The sequence below is a fragment of the Acomys minous genome (assembly GCF_964271855.1).
Source record: "Acomys minous genome assembly, chromosome: 4".
Classification (NCBI taxonomy): domain Eukaryota; kingdom Metazoa; phylum Chordata; class Mammalia; order Rodentia; family Muridae; genus Acomys; species Acomys minous.
This window is the reverse complement of record NC_140486.1, coordinates 114,381,503-114,406,414: the sequence shown is the minus strand read 5'-3', so window position 1 is coordinate 114,406,414 and position 24,912 is coordinate 114,381,503. Positions and strand designations below refer to the sequence as shown.

Sequence of the window (24,912 nt, the reverse complement as noted above, 5' to 3'; positions counted from 1 at the left end):
GAATGTGTCACGGCACAAGTATTCATGGACACACTCAGGCATGTGTTTACACTAAACTGATTACTCACTTTTTCACATCACGTGAGACCCTCTCCGCTTACTTTTTAAGATGTGCATCTGTGCCCACTTTGTGATGAAGGCCACTGCGCCTCATCAAAGGGACACTAGGTCCCCACTCAGCTACCAAGACCCAAGACTATACACAGGACTTGGTCAAGGTTTAGCCAGCAGCACTGACCCAGTGACTCAGATTTAGTGACCTGGCAATGCACCCCATACGACTTAATGCTTGTGGACACCCCCATCCTGCCTTCCCACCCCATCCACTCCTTGCGCTCCTCCGAGATTCCAACCAGCTGCCAGGAGCCTGTCATCAACAGCCTGTGGGAAGGACAGCCAATCCAAACAGAATCTACCCAAGTCTGCTAAGGTCTTCCAGGTGGAGACCCCTCTGTGAGACGTAATCAGACCACACTCGAGCTCAGTGTCAAACTCACTGAGGTGACAATGCTGGCTGAGGTGACAATGCTGGCCCCAGGATTCCCATGCCAGGCAAGGCTTTATCTCTGTGCCTCCCACTGCATACCTAGTGCCCCCAGATCCTGGTTCTTAGACCTGGACAAAGCTGAGCAGCGCATCAGCACATTGAGCTCTGGCCTTTCACAAACATCCTCAATTCAAAAAAGACAGCCACACTGTGATCATGTCCCCACCACCACCACCTTGGGCCATGAACCTATGGTCCAAGAGTCATGACCAAAAGACCAGACTGGGCTCTGTGCAGAGAAGCAGAGAAATGCCCACTTTCCGGAGGCTGTTGCTTTTGTCCCAGAATGCATCACGGCTGATAACAGGCAGAAGACAGACACCAGGACAGATGAGTGGGTGGGGGAGGAGAGGGGGCAAAAACCTTGATGGGAGAAGAGACAGTTTGGAGGTTGGGTGCTTGCCCAGAGCAAAGATGCAAAGCAGGAATGCAGACAGTGATGGAGGCCAAGGGCACCTGTCAGTCTCCTCATGACTTCTCCCATGACACCTCACAAGGCTTCCATCCTCTCTGTCCCCAGAGCTTTGAGGACTCTATCCAACCTCCACCCAGGTATCAATATTAACAATTTTCTCTTAAAGTCTATTTCTTGCCTGAGAAACCAGTTCTCTCCACCCAATGGATCCACCCGGAAACAGCCTGTCTCCTTCCTTATCCATCCTTTACCTCTACTCCCCACCACACCCCCAGCTCAGGGTATACAGAGAAACAGGCAGCCACTGGCTTCTAGAGGCCAAGATGCATTTGGTAAGTCCTCTTCTGTTGCGGGTCAGAATTCAGGGGCGTGGTAAGCCTTCTCCTACCCAGGAGGCAGAGCTGGTCCCTTAGAGGCCCCAAGGACTCTCTGCCTTACGACAGGACTCTTTTCTCTGTGATCTCATCCTCAAGGGCCTTCGTCATCACCTAGAGCTGCCTCACATGATGTGTGTCTCCCACACAGGTGGCAGCCAAAGTCTAGACTCCATTTGGAGTCGTGCTAGGGAGAGCCCTGGAAGATACAGAGGAGCCTCGGGACCCGGAGGTGTCGCTGGCAGAAAAGCAGCACGGCTCTGGATGTGCTGACTCTGCAGTGGATTTCTATACTGTTTATTTCATAGATAGGGCCTGGGACAAATTGCAATATTTAATGCACAATTATGGTCTCAACAAATCGTTCCCAGATGGCCCGGGGAAAACAGCATTAAGTGAAAACAAGAAACGATCGTATTTTAATGAAGGTTTGTTTCCTTTGTCTGGTTTCCTTCATAAATTCTAACTGATTCTGTGGCTCAAGAAAAGGAGCTGCTGCAGAAATGCGAGTGAACACGGATGCCGGATGCGGCGTGCGCCCGGTCAGCCTCTCTCCAGGCATACAGGACAAGCGCACATGAAATGCGTGTGGACTTCATTCAGCATGCTCTGTGTTCGAGACCCCATGCTGCGCTGTTTATCGCGCTCCTCGCAGCCACGCAAGACAATGTCCTTTACATTTCACAGATGAGAAATCAAAGCCGTGCATCAGAGAGGTGATTTGTCCAAAAGTCACCCGCAAAGTTAGTGACAAGAGCAGTGAGTGATCTAACACCTTTGTGTCCTGCGCTGAGGCTGGGCCACAGAGCCTTTGTAGAGGGGTGAAGACGTGTGACTTGGAGCACAGGCTGACAACAGAGGCTGGGGAACTGCATGCTACGAAAGTGCCCAGAAGATGCAAGTTCAGTCTCAGCTCCCTTGGCTTTCCAATGTGTGTTTACTCCGCCAGGTTTAAATGCTACATCCTAAGGGTGTCTTTCCTCAGTCCTCACTGAGTCCTTCCAATGTCTTTCTAATGTGAAGCTCCATCTCTACTTAATAGTTAGCTGCTGGCCCATCCTGACACACTAGTTCCCAGAAGTCAGAGGCCTTACATTCACTCCATCCTAACCTGCCTCCTCTGGGCTAAACACCTAGAAAAGGCTGGGTTCTCCTCTCAGTCCACTCCAGGTGGCTGTTAACAAGAAGTGAGATCTACCCCCACTTATTGCTGCTCTATTACAAAGCCAAGGGGGTCAGTTGGTCATATGGGGTGTTGGATTCCAAAGATCCTATAGCAGCCCCACTAACCAAAGACGAGACAAGTAAAGTAACAACCAAGCAGTAGATCAGCGACTTCTACCCAACAACCTCCATTGGTTCACATGCATACAAACACACCCTTGGATAAATCCTTACACTCTTCCTTTCAGTCTGTTCTCAATTGACATAGACACAGCAGTTAGAAACTGAGGAGCTGCCTGTTTCAACGTCGTGGTGATAATTGTGGCAGGTCAGCCTCGCTGAGGGATGCTCGCACAGTGCGTCAAAGGGGGAGGAGGAATTACCAGTGGGGCAGTCTTGAATTATCTCCCACACAGCTGCTTAGCAAATTGAAAGGGAGCTGGGCACGGCAGCAAACACCAGTACTTCCAATGCTCAGGAGGCCGAGGCAAGAAAGGATCAAAGAGCTCAGGGCCAACCTGGGCTACCTGTAGAGGTCTGTAAGGGTTTGTCACTTTTACAGACACAGTCTTAACCAAAACTAATCTCGGTAACAATGAGGCATACGAGGCCCGAGCACCTGCTGAAAGGGTCACACTGAGGACACAGAAAGAACTTCCCTGGTGTCCTTGCCAACATTACGTAAGAAGAAGCACAGAACAGCCAAAGTGAGCTGCATTCTGCTCCCAAAACAAAAACAGCCTGTACTCTGAAAAATAACCCTGAGTTCTGAAAGAAAATGAATAAGTAACTGACCCTGACTGGAGACTAGAAAGGGACATGGTGATTAAACCCCATGAGGGAGACTGATAGGGTGAGGGACAACAAATGCTCCTGGGGCAAATTCTGAAGCTGCAGGCTGATCTCTGTGTTCTCACAGGGTCTCATCAGGAAGCTCGGCTGGGAACGGTACAATTGGATAAGCTTGCATTTGCAGGCTTGGGGGATCCAGAAAGCCCGAGGAAGGTCTTTGCATTATTTCTGTAGTTATAAAAAGCAATTATAAAATAGGAATTTAAGGACAATGTCTTGAGCCATTTCACAGAGGGTGTCCTTACCCCAGGAGTGCCTGAAGACGCCAGGCAGATTAGAGATTGGCTCCAAGAGCTCAGCTCGAAATTGCTGGAAATTAATTTGAATTATGCCACTGAACAGATGTGCTCCATGGGGCATGGACAACTTTTATGTCTTAAATATCGAACCTGCTGCCACATCAGATGGCATCAAATTAATTATACAGAATTATCAACGAATGTGACATGACGAGTTGTGGCACATCCATACATCACGGGGAGTCGCGACAGAGCGCTGCCAGGCTGCGGGGCTTTTCTACAGCTCAGGATGAGACCCAACTTGACAGGGCAGCTGCCAACTGCACGCATGCCCAGACCACAGCCCCTGTGCTCAGAAACTTGAACGTGAGCTAGTGACACCCAAGTGGCGAGATTTCAAACCATCAACACTGATTAATTAATAAATCCTTTTATCCACACTTGGGAAAGTGCCAGCTCTGCCGTGTGTGTGTGTGTGTGTGTGTGTGTGTGTGTGTGTGTGTGTGTGTGACATTTTAATTGCATTTTATACATTTAAATACAGCACTCCACATTTATAGGACTGTAACAAATGCATGGATATTTTATGAATAATATAAAAGAATAAGACTTGTATATATAGAGTTATCAATATGTGTATATGCGCAAACATTTTGTGTGAATAAGCAATCTAGACATATATAGATTATATAGATGATAGATAGATAGATAATAGATAGATAGATGAGAGATGAATCACGCATACACACAGGGAAAATATAGTTAATGTTAGCCTACAAAATTCAATGGTATCTCAAACTTTAAAAAAATAAAACTAGCATGATGGATGACAAAGCAATGCTGAAGCTTGTCTTATGCCACCTTGAGTAGGCCTTCCAACAGGAGTCTTTGCTGGTAACTTCAGAGGCCCTGAAGATCACTCCTATCCTGACCTGGCCATATGCAGAAAGCTGGAAAATCACGAAGCCTGAGCCTGGCTGCCTCCGTGGCTGACATGTAGTTATTCCCCTGCCTCACAAGAGCAGTACATCTGCAGCTCCGCAAATATTTATTCAACAAATAAAAGATCGGACTGAGGAAAGTCACAGAAAGCTTTGCGTTGGGAATAAACACAGAAACCACCCTATTAAAACACAAAACCTCCAACTCAGTGCAGCGTTCAAGCTGAATGTTCCTAAATCAGGTTTCTATTCTGGTTCACTTTTCCTTCCTCTTTTCTTCTTCCCCTCTACCCTCTTCATCAATCTGCCATCCTTTCATCCTTCCAGCCGAATCTTCGAGAACCTGACATTTCATTTAGGAGATACGTCTACTAAAGTGAGTGTGATGGTTTGAATGAAAATGGCCCCCAAAGCTGGTGTGTGGTGGCGCACACCTTTAATCCCAGCACTCAGGAGGCAGAGGCAAGTGGATTACTATGAGTTTGAGGCCAGCCTGCTCTACAAAGGGAGTTCAGGACAGCCAGGGCTACTACACAGAGAAACCCTATCTTGAAAAACCAAAAAGAAAAAAGAAAAAAAGAAAGAAAAGAAAATGGCCCACATAGGCCCATAAGGAGTGGCACAATTAGGAGGTGTGGCCTTGTTGGAGGAAGTGTGTCACTGGGGTGAGTTTTGACTTTTCAGATACTCAAGCCCAGGCCAGCCCAGTCTCTCTCTCTCTCTCTCTCTCTCTCTCTCTCTCTCTCTCTCTCTCTCTCTCTCTCTCTCTCTCTCTCCTGCCTGCTGATCCAGATGTGAAACCCTCAGTTCCTTCTCCAGCACCATGGCTGCCCGTACACTGCCATGCTTCCCGCCATGACAATAATGAACCTGTAAGCCAGCCCCAATTAACTGCTGTCCTTTTAAGTGTTGCAGTGACCATGGTGTCTCTTTCATAATAATAAAACACTGACTGAGACCATAGGCGAGACCTAGACCCTTCCCCAAACCTTAGAGCTTTGAGGGAGACAAACACCACATCAGCTTCCAGAAACAGCGGCAGATGCCACTGCAAAGCAGAGGTCTTAGCCAGAGGTGGAGGGGATTAGGCCGTAGGAGGATCAGCCTTAGAGAGGGTGAATGCTGGTACCTTGGGCTTTGTGAGTTCCCAAGGGAAAAAAGCTGTCATTAAAAGGCAGACTCTCTCTCTAATTGTACGCTCCCTGTATGCTGACTCTCTTTAAATGTACCCCCACCATGATGCTCTTCGCCATATTGAGACGCACCAACGGAGGTCTCACCAGAACCGTGCTAATCACCTTTGGTCTGTTCATCAGCTCTGGGTCCGCAAGGCACCACCCTCTGCCTAGGACTGTGGTGACAGTGTAGCAGGGCTGGCCTCCAGTGCCTACTCCTACAATCTCAGCTTCAGCACTTGCTAAGAGGATGACTGCTGATCCTCTGTACCCTCCATCTATTGCCATGGCCTCTCCGCGTCACTGAGAAGGACTTGATGTTGTCTCTGCCCTGTTTCTATGATGGACATGATGCCTTCAGCAAGTTCTTCTGGTCAACCTCAATTAGCCAGCATAAAAGGTCTCCATTGCAATGAAGTATCTTGTTTGGAATTAAAATTCAGGTTCTGTACACCCAATCCTCTGGGTACGGGAGCCAGAGGCTCCAAAGTGATGGTAGGACACATCCCTCCTAGATACAGAGCTAAGGAGCTTCCTTGTTAGTCCACACACCAGCCAGGATCTCCATCTTCTGCTGGACTGGCACCTCAGAGTGGTGCTAAGGTGGCCCAGTACAGACCAGACAAGCTGAGAAACTTCTAGAAACCCAGAGGTGCAGAGAAGGAGGAAAGACAGGGCGAGGTAGAGAGACAGCCAGCTTGAAGAGCCTCCTTACTTCTCATGCCCCTCCTACAGCATTGGATTGTATCTCACCTTGGGGTCCTAGAGATGGACTTGTTACCCCAACATAAATGTATTTTGTCTGTCCTTAAGATGTTTTTCTCCCTTGTCCTGGAATCTGTCCAGAAGAAGATCTGACTCTGGTGATCTTCTGGGCTCATCTTGAACCTCCATTCCAGTGCTACCAAGGTAGTCTGTCTGCCCATGCCTCTACCCGGCTTGCTGGTCTCCCTGTACCTGTCAGCCAAGCCGCTTCCTTGCAGTCCTGTAGTTCTCCGTCACACCTCTGACAGAGTTGACTCTGATCTGTGTTTTTCTTGCCCGAAAACACTAAAGCTCAAGGCTCTTTTAGGTCAAATAAACATCTGCATCCTGCCTTGACCTTGAACTTCAAGGTTTTCTGGGAACTTGGGCAAAGGAAAGCCAAGTGCAATACATACCTCTTTGGGAAACACACACACACACACACAAACACACACACAGGCATATGCATGTGTGGCACACTCGCTTCTGGAAGCTTATGGGCAAGGCCACTGTCTTCACACTATTCCAGAGTGTTTGTGTAGACTCCATGGCTTCTGAAAAGTACCTCAGGCCCACACAGACAGACCTGCCACTCCCAACTCCAGTCTGCTCCAAACCAGCATAAGAGTTTTGGAAAAACTATGGAGGTGGGTGGTGCTCAGTCCTGGCCATTCTGTGTAGGAGATGCAACTGTAGGGGGAAAGCTAGACAGCTCAAAAACACCACACCTGCATGAGAAGTGAAGGGTACCCAGGATCTTCAAAGTCGCCTCTGAAAATCTCGTTTCTCTGAGTACTGATGTTGACACATGAAATTGTGTACCTGTGTAGCTAAGGCTGCCCAGTGTGGGAACAAGGTCTCCTGGGAGCTCTGCAAAGGTGCAGAGTCCTAAGCATCTGATGGGACTCATACTGTTGTCCTTGGGCAGAACAGGGAGACCCAGTATTAAGCAAAGTTAGAAAACCCAGGCCTGCTAGATTAATGGGTGTGAATTATCCTGTAGGCTGTGTATTGCTTGGCACTTCTAGCCTGCAGAAGGTCCTCAGCATTCCAGCCTCTTGAAGGCAGCCTTTCTATTTGCCAGTCAAGGTGCAAATATATGCCTATGTATTTGCATTTCTTTGATCATATTTCTGGGAAGGCAGGGAGGGGTTAAAGCCTCAAGGAGTCATACCCCGCCTTGCACGAAAAGCCTGTCCCCCTATCTTTTAAGCCCTAATTAAAGCATGTCTAGATCAGCCAAGTTCAGAGCCTGCAGTTACATTCCCCAATAAGACAGCCAACGCAGCTCAGGGATGATAAATGATTTCATCAGCGTAGAACATTACATGGGAAGAATGCACGAGGTGAGGGGATTTTAATGTGCTGCCTAAGGAGGAGGCATGAAGCCTGCAGGGAGTCTGGGCTCCGAGTTTCCATCCATTTCTAATTATGTTAAAAACAAGACTTGGGGCCCTGACTACTCAGCCCTTCCTCCATGCTAATTTGGGTCCATCGCCATCCTCGCTTCCTGATCTATCTATCGAAGAGATGTAGGCTGGGCTGAAGATCCTCAGCGACAGCGACACACTCAGCACTACTAGATAACACACTCATGGGCCTAAGCAGTGCTAGAGCCAGTTTCTCTGTCTGTGGAATTAATAACTGTGAGGATATATTTTATGTAATTTACTAAATCCTGCCTGCTGGGATGCTCCTTTGCATCACCCTCCTTGTCCGTAAGATGGGGATAGAATGGTATTTTATCACGGAAGACTTTCATGGGAACTAAATTGGACATGGAAGCCCTTTGTGTCGTGCCTGGCTTCTGGAATGTGTGCTGTGAGCTTGACACAGCAACTGGTTTCCTTGCCCCCAGGGAGACTTATGTTTTAGGGGGTTCAGGGCTTGGAGTGAGATTTGGTGCAGGTGAAAGGCTTGGATTCTTCAAATGCCCCTGCCCCTGCGCACCCCCAGACTCTACCTAAAAGAAAGCATTAGGGTAGCTAGACTCATATGGAGAAGACCCCAGGGAACTGAAATAAGGAGGAAGAGAAGAAGGGAAGAGAAGGAGAAGGAGAAGTGTGTTGTTCAGATGTCCATTCCTTCAGCTCTTTTCTGTTGCTGTGATAGAGTACCCAGGAGTGGTAAAGCTTATTAAGAAAAGAGGTTTGTCTGATGCACGGTTCTGGTGGATGAGATATTCCAGAGCTTGATGCCATTAACCCCTGTGCTGCATGCAGGTGTTCACGAAGGGAAAGGAGAACAAGGGGCCACCTGCTTTTTAACAACTTGCTCTGAAGAGAGCTAACCTTCAGAGCTAACCCCTCAAGAGCTATATTAATCCATTCATAACACTGACACCCTTGCTCACTCGTCACTTCTTAAGAGGTCTCCCACCATTCAGTTTGGCTTCAGCATGAGTACTGGTGAACATAGTCGACACCCAGGCCTAGTACCTGGGAAATGGGGTCTTGATCCTGCCCTCCATAGATCACACGGACTGCCACTTAGAACTGTTCTTCTGTGGTGCAAAGGAAGGGGCCCTGCTCCCGTTGGTTGCTCAAAGGGCATGCCCCTCTGTCTCTGCGGCTAAAGTTAGAGGTTGGTTTCGGTATGATCTTCCCCCTAGGGAAGTCCCTATAAGAGGCTGTGCTAGCCTGGGCATAGTGGTGGCGCACGCCTTTCATCCCAGGACTCGGAAGGCAGAGGCAGGTGGAGTTCGAGGCCAGCCTGGTCTACAAAGTGAGTCTGGGACAGCCAGGACTACAAGAGAAACCCTGTCTCAAAAAACAGAACAAAACAAAACAAAAGGAAGAGGCTGTGGCAGGCTCTTTGGTAAGGAAACCTATAAGGAACTTTGCTGTACCTCCCAAATCAGCAGACACAAGTCAGGTGGTTCAAGCTTAGCATCCAGGGCAGGCAAGTTCCTCCCTGGAGACATGGGGCCTATGAGCAAGGTTTAGCCCTGATAATGCAGCAAAGAGGGCATTGTGGCGTTGATCTGAGTCGGAGCTGAAGATGCAGCCAATGGCAAAAAGCCAAATGTTTACAACTGAGAATGGGCAAAGATAAAAAGGCTGCTAGAGGTTGTCGCCATTGCTGTTGTCGTTGTCCTGGTGTCCCTCTTCACCTTACTCCACCCCTGTCAGATACATGGTCCTGCTGCTGTTTCCTTCCATGGCAGGGTTAGGAGCCCCACAATACCTACTACACAATAGCTAGCCATCCTGAGAAATCTGTACAGGACCTGACCTGGGATTTGGGTGACTTGTTCCTTCAAGTTCTGTGGCTTTAAGAGTTACCACTTTGGAGAAATCTATAAGACTTGAGCAACAAAACAAAAACATTAGGGAAAGAAGAGGGCATTAAACAGCTCATTATAGTCTGTGTTACTCCCTCTCTGCACCGCTGAACACTACCCTGACAAGTCCTTATGGATACACGGAGAAAATTCAATCAAAACAACATCTTCAGAAGTTCAATATCACAGCCATGATTAGCTAATAAAATCCCAGTGGTCTGATGCTATTCATTTTCTGAGTCGTAATTTCCATTTTTACTACAATTCATCTTTGTCTGAATCCAACCCATTTCTTTCCAGCTCTGGGCACTGGTTAATTTGAATAAATGAGTTAAGCAAGACAGGCAGGTGAGTATCCATCATATCTCGGGTAACTCCAAGGGGCAGGTGTCACCACACCCCCTCTGCTGCGCCCTCCCAGCTCGGATGGTCCTTGTCTAAACGCTGTGCTGCCTTGGCATCACCGAATGCAAATGAGAGCAGCCGAGACGGCGGATTGCCCAACAATTAAGGGTTCGGTTGTTCTGGCTCCATGGCGCCTGCTTCCCTGGAAGTTTCTGTGATGGATTAAGTGTTTACAGCTCCCCACTGCCTCCCAAACTCTTCTTCCTTCAAGCCTGCTGTTAAGCTGTCAATGTAAACAATGACTGGGCCATGAGTTGCCCTCAATGTCCATCAGACTCAAAACAGCAGACAGCTATTGTCACTGTTGGCTAAACTCCCATTTTGAGGGCAGTGGGGGTTTTTTCGGGAGGGGGGGGTTGTTTGTTTGTTTGTTTGTTTTTCCTCTGTGTGGTCCTCATCTGGATGGACCTAAAAAAAAGCAATTAACTTTCCATTAGACATGAAGTAGGCCAAGCTTTTCTCCTTTCTCCTCCTGAAGATGCTTTCAGGGTGTCCGGGTGCTTCTTCAAACTGATGCAACATGGGGGGGGGTTCTAGAAGGCTCCACAGTTTACAACTTCACCCCAGATGCATTCCTACAGACCCTAGGAATTCCCTCAGAAGTGGTGGGAAGGTTTTTCAGACATCTGGACCCCAGCCATCGTCTTACTGTCGTGTCGACTCTGTTTTCATCCACGCCACTCCTCCAAAGAGCTCTCTTGGCTTCTGCCTGGCCCCAGCCACAAACCATAACCACACATAAGTGCATGCACAGGCCAGCTTCCCTGGAATGCTTGCCAGGGATCACTGGCGGAGACCACCCAAAGAAAATTCCAGAGCTAAAGGATGGAGGAGAATGGTGTCCAGCCTGCCACCTGTGCAATCCCCAGGAGGCTCACCCCACTGTGTCTCGTGTCTGCTACAGTACCTGTCGGTCGAGAGCCCCTCAGGGCTGCTTCAGACCACTGGGAAAACACAGACATTTGCATAAGGGTTCATAACAGTGGAAAATTACAGTTATGAAATAGCATAACTGTGTGTTATGTTATGGTTGGGGTCACCACAACATGAGGGACAGTGTTAAAGGGCCATAGTGTTAGGAGGATTGACAACCACTGGGCTAGCAAATAAACACTAGCCTTGTGACCAGTACAGACTGAGTTACGCTATGTAAAAAATACACACCGAATTTCCAAGACAATGCACACACACAAAGAATAGAAGCTAATTCCACTAGTTATTTTCTTGTAGGGCACATCAAGTAATAATGATATTTTGGATAGACTGAATTTGATGAAATATAGTATTAAAATTAAGTCCACCTCATTTCAAAACTTTGTTCTAGAAAACAAATGTGCACGCATGGCTCATGTTGAATCTCTATGGGGCAGCACCATCCCTGAGCTTCCTAAGGGAGCCACTAACCCTGTGTCCCGGTGTCTACTGGTCCTCATAGTTGGATGGTGCTGCCCAAGGCTTATCTACTCTGGGGGCAAGGAAAGCTGGGCCAGCTGTGTGGAATCCACCAAATAGGCTTTACAGGTACTACACGCTCAGTAGGAGTGCCTACAAGGTTCTGATCAGCCACTCAGAACAGCCATAGGGCATACATCTGTGTGTGCCCGCTCTGTGGGTTACACTGTCCACACCCTCCACAGGGAACATCAAAGTTAGTGCGTTTCCAGAGAGTCACATCAACACCTCCTTCAGGCCGCTGTGGTCGCAACTGGTAAAATTCTCTGGGTTTCTGCCTCCACAGTGCCCCCCTCCCCCAAGAAAGCAGAAGAAGAAAGTGTTCATGGGAAGCTGGGCTTCTCATGCAAATGCAGTCCAGGAGCTGTGTGAAGGGTCACAGAGAGCAAAGGTAGGCTCATCCTAGGAGCTGCTGTCACTATCAACTTACTACCATTATTTAAGGCATCAGAAACCCATCCACTTATATAGGTCAGAAATGAAAATAGCAGGCTGAGTAGAGCACAGCCCTCTAGATGACTTGATCTGAAGAAGTTCAGCGAGACGGTGTTAATGACCTCCTTACCTCTGTGACCCAACGACCTCCTCCTCTTCTGTGCATCAATCCCTGCTGCTCTATTTTCTCTTTAAAAATAAGATAGGTGAGTGTGTGCATGTGTATGTGTGTGTATATATATCTGGAGGAGTGTGTGTGTGTGTGTGTGTGTGTGTGTGTGTGTGTGTGTGTGTAAGTATGTGTGTGTATTCATGTGGGGGGTGGGTATGTATATGTATGTGTGTGTTTGTGCATGTGTGTCTGTGTGTGTGTGCACATGTGTGAGTCTATGTGCACCACATGCTTTCGGAGGCCAAGGGGCATCTGATTTTCTAGAATTGGAGTTACAGGCAGTTGTGAGTTACCATTGTGGGTGCTGGGACCCAAACTCCGGGTCCTCAGAAAAAGCAAGGAGCACTCTTAGTCACTAAGCCATTTCTCCAGCCTGCCTCTGACCTATAGTTTTTCTTGTACATATTCTTCACTCTCATTGAAGACCTGAAGTTCTAAAGAAAGCTGGAGCACCTCATAGTCAAGTAATAAAATGCTTTTCAGTGTTGTCTCCTGCCTTAATAGGCAGTCATTGAAAATTTTGTCACTCCTTCCCTTCATTCCTTACTTTATAATGCTGCACTTTTTTTTTGGTTTAATAGTTATTGTTGAAAATTTAAAGACAAGTTACATAAGAGAAACTTTTAAATATCGTAAATGTTTACAGTGTTTAAATTTGATTCGTTCTTGACACTTCCTCTTTATTGAAAATAGAGTATTTTCATACCATACATGCTGATACCAGTTTCCTCTCCTTCACCCTCCCCACCAGTCATGCCCAGCTGGGAACCACAGCTCACAGAATGTCAAGAGTGACTGGTTTGGAAAAGCATGCCCAATGATGTACAATACAGGCACTGACACCACGAGAGTAACCAACCACTCTCTGGCTGGATTTAAAATCTACTCCACAAAATAAACCCATGCCTGGCACCATTTTGGAGGCTGTGGACCTGTGGTTACATAGGTCATATGCCCTAGAGGAGATCCTACTAATGAATGTAATATTAAATTGACTTCTAATAATTTCTTACTATGCCCATAGATAAATGTAACAGCAACTCTCATCAGAGAGGCTTCTGTTTGTAGTAGATGGTGAGTAAAGTAGAGACCCAAAATTGGCCAAGGTGCTGAGAATCAGAGACTGTAGAATTATCAGCCCTAAATAGAACATCTATACTGAAACTCCCTACCTCCCCCCCACACACACAAAAAAAAACCCCACTTATGGATCACTAAAGAAGAGGAAACAAATTTCAGAGCCAGAGATAATTTTAAGCAGTGATATGAAGTTCCTCTTTTAACATAAAGTGTCATGAAAATAAATAGGTGGACTGTATGTGATGGGCAACCTGCATCTTGGTCGTGTTTAAAAAAAAAAAAGCCTAGATACCTATTACAATGTTTTGTAAGGGTGTTTCCAGAGGAGACTGACATCTAAGTTAAGAAAGGAAGGAAGATCCATCTCCACCATCTGACTAGTTAAGAGCACAGACAGAAAAGAGGGCGATAAATGCAATGCATGGTCCCCATCCTAGAGCTGGACACCATCCTGTCCTGTCCAAGAACACTGGAACTCCAAAGTCTCTGACCTTGAGAGATCTGTACTGCTAGTTTTATGTGAACTTGACACAAGCTACAGTCATCCTAGGGAAGCAAGTCTCAATAGGGAAAATTCTTCCATAAGATAGGGCTGTAGGAAAGCCTGTAGGGCATTTTCCTTATTAGTGATTGACAGGGGAGGGCCCAACCCAGTATAGGTGGTGTCCCCCCCCCTTAGGCTGGTGGTCCTGGGCTCTATAAGGAACCAGGCTTAACAAGCCAGGAGGAATAAGCTCCTCCATGGCTTCTGCATCAACTCCTGCCTCCAGGTTCCTGTCCTGTTTGAGTTCCTGTCCTGACTTCCCTCAATGACAAACAGTGATACAGAAGCATACGCCAAATAAACCTGTTCGTCAGCAATTTGCTTTCAGTCATGGTGTTTTGTCACAGCAATGGTAACCCTAACTAAGACAAAACCCCAAGATGACTCTGAGGCCCTTGAGTTTATACTGGGGCTTACATTCATGGTGCACCAGAGGTTCAGAGCTTAAGTCTTGCCTGAGCTATGCCACCAGCTTCCCTGGTCCTCCGGCTTGCAGATAGTCTATACTGGGACAGCTCAGCATCTGCATCCATCACCTTGTGAGTCAAGTCCCATAAATCACACCCTCTTCTCAGTAGGTTTAAACTCACTTGATTCTGTTTCTCAGGAGAACTCTGTATTGTGTCCAATTAGCCAAGATTCTCCAGGGAAACTGAGCCGTGTGTGTGTGTGTGTGTGTATGTGTGTGTGTGTGTGTGTGTGTGTGTGTGTGTAAAGATAGATTTATCACAAGGAATTAGGTGTTTCACTAGATGATAAGGGCCAGCAAGTCCTAAGATCTGAAGGCTGCAAGCTGAAGACCCAGGGAAGCAGATGGACAATCCTCATCCATGGTCCCCACGGCAGCTCCCCTCCCTCTGTAGAGATAATTTTCTTTGCACTCAAATATTAAAATCAAATGTCACTGCTAAAAGAAACATCGCCATTGAAAGCAGTGGTACAGATGTCTGAGAGTGTTTTTGCTTAGGGTTGAATGCTTCCTAAGAAGAAATATCTTAACATTAAAAAAAACCAAAATAATGAGAGCATCGTCATATAATTGTGTGCCCGCTCAACAGGAATACTACTGAGTCTTCCTCAGCTTTTGTTACTCAGTCACTTGGCAAGCACTTTGTTAAATGCTGATTATGAGCCAAGGGAAAGCAGCCTAGAGCTGAGGCTTAGGTCTCTTAATGAAAACTGTCATCTTTTAAACACACAAATCTGACCCTCTTGTAGGTCTGCTCATGGCCTTTCCTGGCCCTTCCTTGTGTTCAGAAACAGTGCAACCTCCCTCGTGGTCTCCTTTCTCCTCTTGTCACACTGCTGACCCTCCTTCACAGGCCTCTGTGTCCTTGTTTACTTTCTCTATAGCCAGAATCACAGATACTTTTCTCCGAGGCCCAGACAGTAAGCACTCTAGGCTCAGACACCCACAGAGTCTATCCCAGCTCCCCAGCTCTGCTGCCATAGTGTGAAACCAGCACCAACAATATATGGCCAAGTAGGCTTGGCTGGGTTCTAATAAGTTTATTTATGAATAAGCAATGGGCTGGCTCTGGTCTCAGGCCTGCTCCTCTGATTAGACTCTGGCTATACAGTTCTGCAGTCTCTTGGGGTTCCTCTCTCTGCCTGCCTGGATAACAGTGGCTCCTCTGTTGGGTATCAGTAAATAGCCGTTTCCCTGGGAGTTCTTGCCCATTTCCAGCATGGATTCCTTCTCAGAGCAATTATCCTATGTGTCCATGTGTGTGATGGGTCACCACATGTCTCTCCTGCAGTCACAAGAGGACAACTGCCTTATTACATGCTCAGGAGAGGCTTAGTTCCTACCTCAAACTAGCCTGTGAATTGTTGAATGAGGAAACACGTAGGAACATAACAGTTAAGAGGAGGGCCTGTGTCTTTGATCTTACCTACCAAGCCTGATTAGCATCCTTCCCCACTTCTCTCCTCAGCGCAGGCCTTGCCTCTGGCCTCTTGGCTTTTGCTGTGATCTCCCTGAGGTACAAAAGAGCTGCTCTCTCCGAGGTGCACCATCAGCTCACAGATTACTTAAAATGAGATGATCTCCTATTCATTCCTATTCACGGCAAAAGTGAGAGCCACACTCACATCTAGGGGCTCTTGGGAGGATCAACACGGCCAATCACTGCTGTCTTTGCCATGGGGCCATTCAGTTCTTTTGAGCATCTGCCCAGTTTGTTACAACATTAAACAGAACGAAAGTGGAATTTTATTACATAAGAAAAAGTCACTGTGAAATACATCTATGGGGCTGGAGAGATGTCTCCGCAGTTAACACTGTGTACTTGTAGAGAACTGGAGCTCAGCTCCCAGAACCCCAACAGGCAGCACATAATTGTAACTCCAGCTCTAGTGGATTCAGCGCCCTCTTCTGGCCTCTACCAGCACTGCACTCACATTCGCATATCCACACAGATAAACATATATGCACATAATTAAAAATAAAATAAATCTCAAAACAACTAATACATGTAATAAAGAAAAGATTAAAAAGTGTCTTCTTCCAGTTAGTGAGATAGAATTAATGTGTGTGTGTGTGTTTGTGTGTGTGTGTGTGTGTGTGTGTGTGTGTGTGTGTTTACTTTTCTGTTTAACTTATCTCTCAGACTCAGCAAATATGAGTTTGAGAATCAAGGAAGAAGTTCAACTGAGTATCACTCAAGGCTTTCCAGATACACATCATGTGACAAAGCACCTGTATTGGGGATCGGACCTCAGAAACTTAGCCCCTCATGAGGATTCCCAGCCTCCCAGCACAGCATGGTGAAGCCATTCCTCTTGGTATGATTTGGGTCTCCACTCGTTTCAGGACATGCCTGTGCATCCATCTTCCATCCAGGATTCCTTTCACTGGCTAAACAGAGATGGGGCGCATCACGCACAGGAGCGGCTCTAGGTTAGGTCAGCCTGATCTGACCTCAAATCCTGTTGCAGACATGACCTTAGTCAGAGCCTTTGCCATTTAGTGGCAATGTTCTTATCTGCAAACTGGGAAGATTGTGCCAGGCCTGGGCTCAGTGAGGAGAAGCTGATGCCTGGGAAGAACAAATAAGCATCTACTCTTAGATCCTGCGGAGGCAGAGCAGGTTTCTTGTCAGCCTTACTCTCTAATCCCTTCTGGTACAGAAGAGAACGTTTGAACTATTGTTCCCTAGGTGGCAGGAGTCACCAGTGTGAACTGCTCTGAGATCAGCATAGAAGGGTAGGACCAGGGTTTAAAAAAAGAAGACATAACAGAGTAGTCTGAAGTGGGGGCTGGGGCGGGATAGACCATTTCAAAATGCATCTCATGTGGTTTTGAAATGTTTGATTTATGTGTGTGTGTGAATCTGAATTGGCAAAGAAATTTGATTCTCACATATATTGTCTGGGGAGCCCAACACGGAGTTTCCTGTCTCTGCTGAGGGCCTTGTAGACCCTGGCAGAGGCGGGTTGATGTTTTTGCATATATGGGAGCACATGTGTCTATACTCATAGGGAGGCCCTCCACTTTATTTACTGAGGCAGAATCTCTCATTTGCACCCAGAGGCTTGTACATCATTGAGTTTAACTCTCCATCTTTGCCCAGAGATCCCCTGTTCCCACTTCCCGGATACTAAAATTACCAGGTATCATCTCTTTGGTTTCTGAAGATCTGAACTCGAGTCCTCATACTTATGTAGTGAGTGCGTCATCCACTGAGGCAGCCGTATCAGGCTCCTGGATACCTTTAAAAGACCTCACCTCCCAAGTTCCTCATAATGCCCCCAAATTCCTCCATTGAGTCCTAGAGAGAACATTCAAAAGACAGCTCCCAAGTCTCGGGAGGCAACCTTGCTCCTGTGGAGCAAACACAGGCCTGGATTTCACCTTCTGTGCTCTGGAGATGGAGGTCAGATTTTATTAACATTCAACTCAGAGGACAGCCAGATCTAAACATCCTGAGAGCCCTGCATCATGAGAAAGCAGGAGAATGGCAAGTTGGCTGTGCAGAGCTGGAGGTGCCAGGCAAGGATCCTTAGGAATGATGAGACTCCGTGTAGGGAAGCTACTCAGTCCCTTGTCCACAGACACATATGCTATGTCTTTCTTTTGATATTTTAATATCTGTGTGTATGCGCTCACATGTGTGCATGTGTGTGCCTTGTGTGTGTATGTGTCTTGAAGTATGTGTGTGATATATGTATGTGTGTATGTTATGTATATTTGTATGTGACATGTATGTGTGTATGTGCCTGTATGTGTGTGTCTCAGTGTGTGTGTGTCTCAGTGTGTGTGTGTGTGTGTGTGTGTGTGTACATCTATGCAAATGTGGAGGCCAAAAGAAGGCAGTTAGGTGTCTTGCTCTACCACTCCCCCTATTTCCTTGTTGGCAGGGTTTCTCTCTAAACCTGGTGTTAGACTGGTGGCCAGAAGCAAGTGCCATTCTCCTCTCACCTAACACTAGCCCAGTGCTAGGGTTACAAATACATATGCAGCCACGCCTGGCTTTTTTCATGGGTACTGGGGATTTGAACTTATGTCCTCATGCTTGCCCAGCAAGTGTCGTACTCACTGAGCCATCTGACCAGCCCATCTGATTTCATCTCACTGAACTATCAGGAGATAAATACAAGCTATCTCCTTGGGAAGAAAATCAAGGAGTACCCAGAGAAGCCTGAAAGGTAGGAAGGACAGTGGGGTTGTCAGAAATATCCCAGTCATTTAATAAGGAGGCAGGGCAGACTTTGTAGGACCAAAGACTTCAATGTTCTCCTATGATGGGCGGTCTGGTGCTGAAGTCCAGCATAGGAAAAAAAGCTGGCCACATGTGTTTACTATGAATCTCATGTTCTCCAAGGTGTCTCTGATTGTGTGTGCAGAAAATGTCTTAGCGGTTGGAATTATAAACACCTCACGTGTTTATATTATTTTTCTTCCAACTAAGAAAGTCTTTGCCCTTGATTCATGATCTGAAATCTCCTTAGGAGCTCAAGATGGGATCTGACAGAGGAAACGAACCCCAGGAGACTTCAAGCCACACCATGCTGCTTTTCCTGGAGAAACACTTTCTCCCAGGCCCACAGTCATTGTGGAATGTGTGCTCACAAGGCCATTTGAGAATGTGGATGTGACATGTGATTGGTCCTTCCTGGAAAGGGTCAGATTTGCCTTAATAATGGTGCATGTCATTAAGACACAAACACTGGCCAGTGACAGACCAGGGGCAGAGTGTACTTTTTCAACCATTTGATTACGACCTTCTCAGATGGTAACCCAGCAGTGTACATAAACACTGGAATGTGGTAGTGATTACAATGTGTGAGCAGGGTGGGAAGGTTAATTCAGCTTCATTTTGACACCTAAAGGTGTCCAGTGAAATGTTGGTTAGAAACGTCCAGACAAACCTGTGGGCCCTTCTGCTCCAAGAAAGCCAGACACACACTTGTGAGCCTGAAAGCCAGTAAGTGAAAGAAAATGCAGATAACTCAAACCATACTACCTTATCCCTGCTCCACAGTTACTACCCTGGAAGACATGTTCCCAGACGCTCAAATTACATCTAACCAAATCCCTCACCTTGAACCGAGACCTGCAAACCAGTCCTCATAATCTCTCCAAGAACTTGGGCATTGGTGTAGTTCTCTTCCTGGCACCTGAGCCCTGGTACCTACACCAATGCCTAGATCTCTCCTAGGCCTGAGGCATCATTTTATTATTATTTCATAATGTATTTGCTGTATTTGGTCATTTTCATTATATTTTTTCATCCTACTGAAGCATTTCCTCTTCCGAGAAAGAGGGGTCCTCTTTTTACCATCTTTGCCTATTTAGTTCTCCTCCTCCTCCTCCTCTTTTTCCTCTTCCTTTTTACTGTTGTTGTTGGTGGTGTTTTGCCCCACCAAGATTAATTAGGGTTGCTACCATGAATATTGGTAGGAAGTTGCTTACTGGAAAACATGCACTTTCCAGGGGCTACACCACTGAAGAAAACGATTCCTTTTGCTGAACCAATCATTAATTGCCAATAGCTCCTCAAAGGTGGTGGCCTCATGAGTCCATCCATCCCTATCCATGATGAAGTGTTGAGAACATCATCTCCTCCCTTGCCTACCCCCACCTTCTGTAGATCTTGTCAAAGTACCAGCTTCTATATACCTTCTGGGACACTTGTGGGCCTCAGTGCATCAGATCTGAGAGAGACCCTTGAGAAATATCCCAGATCTCAGAGCGTGTCCTCTTGGTCTGTTCTTACGTGCTGTCCCTTTCCCACACTGGCCTCTGGTTCAGTGTTAGTATTCCAACAGTCTCTCTTCATGGTACATTCAAGTCTCTAACTTCTCGAAGTTCTTTTAGTTCATATGGAGCCAAAGTACCGATGAATTCACCTTCAATAACCAGGGGACCTCAGCAGAGCCCCTCTCCCACAATGCCTCTGCAGAGAGCCCAGGACCAGGCATGCTTTGTGGGTAGCAACTGTGTTTTCATACAGACTATGAGACCCAGCACCAAGATGAAGAATGGCCCCATGGCAGGCATGAAGTCCTCATTTGATCCTCACTTCTGCATCTTAGTCCATCCTTGACCAAACCAAAAGTCACCGTCCTTCCAGGAGTCCCCCATGGAAAAAGTCCAAATTCAGACTAGATCAACATTTTCCCTAAATTGTCTTTGGAGTCCCTGTACAGCTGCCAAATTGACCCTTGGTCAGTAGCACGTTTGCCATGATGATCCCTGAATTCTGCCCCCTGTGAAGAATGTAATCTCAGCCATGAGCTCAAGGGATCCCCTGCACCTCGAGATATGAACAATCTATCTAAGAGCTAAGTCCTCACACTGAAGAGCAGGACAGCCATCACTGAGATGAAGAACCCGTTATCTGACCATGGAGAGAGTCTCAGCCATACTACATTACTATGCAGAAAACAAGGACTTGAAAGTCACATTCCTGACTCTGAGTTCTGGCTCTATTGTCTACTGTTTGTGTGACTTTAAGCAAGATATATGTCTAAATGCCTAGGTTTCCTCACTATCAAATGGAGAAAAATTTATTACTTGGCGGGCTATTGAAGAAATGCAAAGATATATCAAATTCATTGACACACACAGTAGGTCCTTGCCAAATGACACTCCCTTTCTCTCTAATCTCCACTCGAAAGTCAAGCTTCTTTTGCCTCTCCCTGCCACACCCTCCCATCCTTTGGAGGCTGCGCATTTGTCTTAGACAGGTGTACCTGTGGTTGAAGCTCTTGCACGTAGGTGGTCTTGGACTCAGCCTACATCTCAGCCATGGCTTCACTATCTGTGGCCTGTCTAGTACGGACTGAGTTGCTTAACCTTTCTGCCTCTGCTTGGTCAATCATAAAATGAACACAGGACAAATCATACCCACCACAGACAGGTAATCAGCTGATGGGAAAGGCCTGACCATGCCCAGGAGTGAGAGCTCAAGCTATCTGCCTCTTCCTGTATCTCTGAACTCTGGCATTGGGCATCCGAAGATGTTCTGGGAGTGGAAAGGCTTCAGAAATGCTCTGCCTTATAACCCTAACCCCCTCCATAGGCTCAAAACTGTGGACTATACACAACACCACTTTATGCATCTCTGGGTCCTTCTGTCTGGTTCTCATCTAAAAAAAAAAAAAGAGGCATCTGGAGGATGAGTGCAATTCTGCTGGCTCCAAGTCTTTCCATTTTTGTTCCCTACCACCTCTGCTCAAGGTGTTCTCAACAGTGTCACTCAAAACACTTTTACTCCCATGCAGGTGAGTCACGTAAAGACAATGACCACCGTAATAATAACAACAGCAAACATGGTAGACAAAGGGCAGGATTCAGTGCTCACTGGATCTTTAGAATGACTCTTCTATCTCTCTCTTCTTGAGACTCAACATGTGGACATAGGGAGCAGCCAGTTCTTCCCCTTGACTGCTCACACTTCAGTGTGAAGTACACATGCGAGAGACAGCTAGCCCTGGAGACTTGCCCATCATACCCCTTATCCTCTTGCTACACATAGCAGAAAGAAGCGTCTCTGTTTAGCTGGGAAAGCAACTCAAGGCCCAGAAAGGCTAATCCTTGACGTTTCCTTTTCCAGTCAGGAAGCTGATATGCACAGTCTCTCCGGGACTTTGAAGGTAAATTCTCCTTGAGCCTATCAATAGTCTTAGAAACTGCAACTTGACTGAACAAATATTTGCCTGGACTCTCAGGCCTTGAGAAGCATCCCTGGAGAGGCTTGTCAACGGGGCCAGAGAGGCCCAAGGCAGCTGCTCTGGTTTCTTTTCCTGAGCAAGCACTTCACAGTCCCCTGACACTTTGAATTGTGTAACCCATAAAATTAACAACTGCCTACAAGATCAAAGGGTCCATTGGACACTGTAAAACAGGGGACAGAGGACAGAGCTCATTTCTGGCGTGACAAATGAATCCCTTAATCTACAAAGAGAACTGAGAAGCTGGCAGAAGACATCCCCCTGGCTCCCTAGCAGGGGACACCGAAGGACCCCCAAAAGCTTTGAGAGAAAAAACAATAAATAACTTTTGAAGGTGCGTGATATTCAAAAATTAAAATTCTAGAGCCAGGTGTGGTGGCTCATGCCTATAATCCCAGCACTCAGGAGACTGTAGTGAGGATTGCTGTAAGATTAAGGCTAGCCCAGGCTGCAGAAGAAGATCACCCCCAAAAATAAATAAACAAACTTTCAAGCCACTAAAAATATAAATTTTTGAATTTTAAGGCCCCCAGTATCATTTTAAATAGCCAAGTGTGCTAATTTTCAATGATAAAACACTACAGTTGAAATATGAAAACAATAATAAGTTAAGATACATTTTTGACATCTGTAATGGCCAGTTTTGTAGAGAATGTGTGTGGTGTGCTTACATCTGCCAACTTTCAGTACTGATTTGAGGGAATTTGGGGCCTGGAGAGCACCATATGTAATATGCACTTGTATTATTAAATTAGGCATAGATTTGGGCCCTGCTAGAGAAAAGCTCACGTGGATAAAGTGAGAAATTATTTCACAGTAAATAGAACTGTTGGCTGACGCTATGAACATTACCTGCTCCCCGAAGGTCCACTCATGTTCTCAGCAGTCTGGTCCTGATGCTGCTGCACACCGAACCGGGAACAACATATCCCTGGGTGGAAAGATGATGAGATGAACCAATGGGCTTCATCAAGGTAGGGTGTAGCTGGTCTTTACTACTTTGTGGGTTCTTTTCCCCACTCTTTATTCCCCCGGTTTCACCTCCTATCACTAGATAGGAGAGAAAGAAGGGGAGAGATAGAGAGGCAGAGACCCTTGAATCTAATTCCTTTCTTCCTTCCTGCTTCTTCTTTGAGCACAATTATTAACACACTGCAACCAATCCCCCTGAATGACCACCAACCACCAACCCCACCTATTGGGGCTCTAGCATTTATATACCCTCTGAAATTTTCCCAGAATTCCAAACATTACACAATTGCAGAAACTATCTGCAGCTCACAAAACCATGCCTGTGCTAGAGCACAAGGCAAATAGTGGTCAGCCGCTGTGAAGCAGCCTCACATCCCCACACCTGGGATGAAAACAAAAGCATATTCTTACACTATTTCTGTGTTTTCCAAAGAAATCAAAATTCTCACTACAGTAGGGACTCATATGCTAAGACACTATGATGCTCTGGACCTATGCTAAGGCTTTTGGCATTTGGACATTCACTAGCCTGAACGATGCTTGAGAGACTTATGCAGCAGAGAACTAGGAGAAGAGAGGGGAAAAAAGCAGAGAGGGGCAGGGGAGGGAAGGAGGGAGGGAGGGAGGAAGACAGACAGAGAGAGAGACAGAACTATCCCACTTTGGCTTTCCTGGTGTGGTGGATAGCTTTGTCAATCTGACACAAGTTAAAATTATCAAGGAAGAGAGTCTCAATCAGCGACTGCCTATTGGTTTGGTCTGTGAGTGTCTCGATGGAGGATTATCTTAATTAAATTAATTGATATGGGAAGATTCAGCCACTGTGGGAGGCACCATTCCCTAAGCAGAAGCTTCTGAACTACACGAGGTTGAGGATAAGCAAGTGTGTGTATAAACGTATTGCTCTTTGCTATTTACTGTACACATGAACATGCTGTACTGTGTGATGTGACTGTATGAAGTTCCTGTTCTGACTTCCTGTTGTAGTGACTTGCAAGATCCAGGTGCTGGTTTTGTCCCTACAGAGGACCGAGAGACATACCTCCTGCCAAGAAAGATACAGCGGTCCCCATGTAAGAAGTGAGCAAGGGACAGAGCCACAGCTCACAGGCTGGGGTATTTCTGGGATAGACTCAGTGGGGTGAACTGCATAGGGTGAGGGGGATGAGGGTGAGTCATGAAGGCTAGGTGAGGCTGTGAGATGGGGGAGGGGACGCACCGACTCTGCTGGATACAAGGGTAGCATGGAGCTGCTGGTGCTCCCTACACACTTCTCACTGGGCTAGGTTGAGAGGGAACATTGAGGCTAATGTCAGCACATTGGGCAGGAGCCCCTGACAGGACAGGCAAAACATCTAAGAGAGGGAGCCTTAGGCCCTGCGAGTGGGGTTTGCAGATCATTCTAAGTTGTACTGGAATCAAATTCATTGAGAAAGAATCAAATTCATTGAGAAAGATGCCCACAGGGCTGAACAAAGATGGCTCAGCTGTTAAAGGCTAGGCTCACAACCAAAAATATAAGAGAAAGATGCCCACTACTACCCCACTGCAGGGGGCAGGGGCCAGGGAACCACAGAACAAGAAGGAAAAGTTCTTCCTGGCTCCCAAATACCTGGGCATTGATGCCATAGAAAATAAGAGCTACGGTTCTCTCCCCTGGGGAGGAGGAGGGGTCCCATTTTGGTTCCTTGCATCACCCACTCCAAGGGAGGAATTCAACAACTATGTAATGAATAGATGGATAAAGTAATAAAGGGATGATGCATTTAAGTCATCCGTAACTCAACCATAGTTTGTTTAGCTATAAAGACATGATAATTGCATAGATTATGTAGAATGTGTCGCATGTTATAGATGAAAACACACACACACACACACACACACACACACACACACACACTCACTCATCCAAACACATCTCCTTATTAATAAGCAGT

The 24,912-nt window shown here is 46.6% G+C and overlaps 1 long non-coding RNA gene across 1 annotated transcript in view; it reads right to left on the bottom strand.

Moving 5' to 3' along the window:
- Nucleotides 1-24,912, bottom strand: part of LOC311596239 — a 55,945-nt gene that overhangs the window by 26,954 nt on the left and 4,079 nt on the right. Inside the window, exon 2 of the long non-coding RNA XR_014778787.1 lies at nucleotides 22,856-22,934. This is a non-coding gene — a long non-coding RNA (uncharacterized lncRNA). The remainder of the gene's footprint in view (nucleotides 1-22,855; nucleotides 22,935-24,912) is intronic.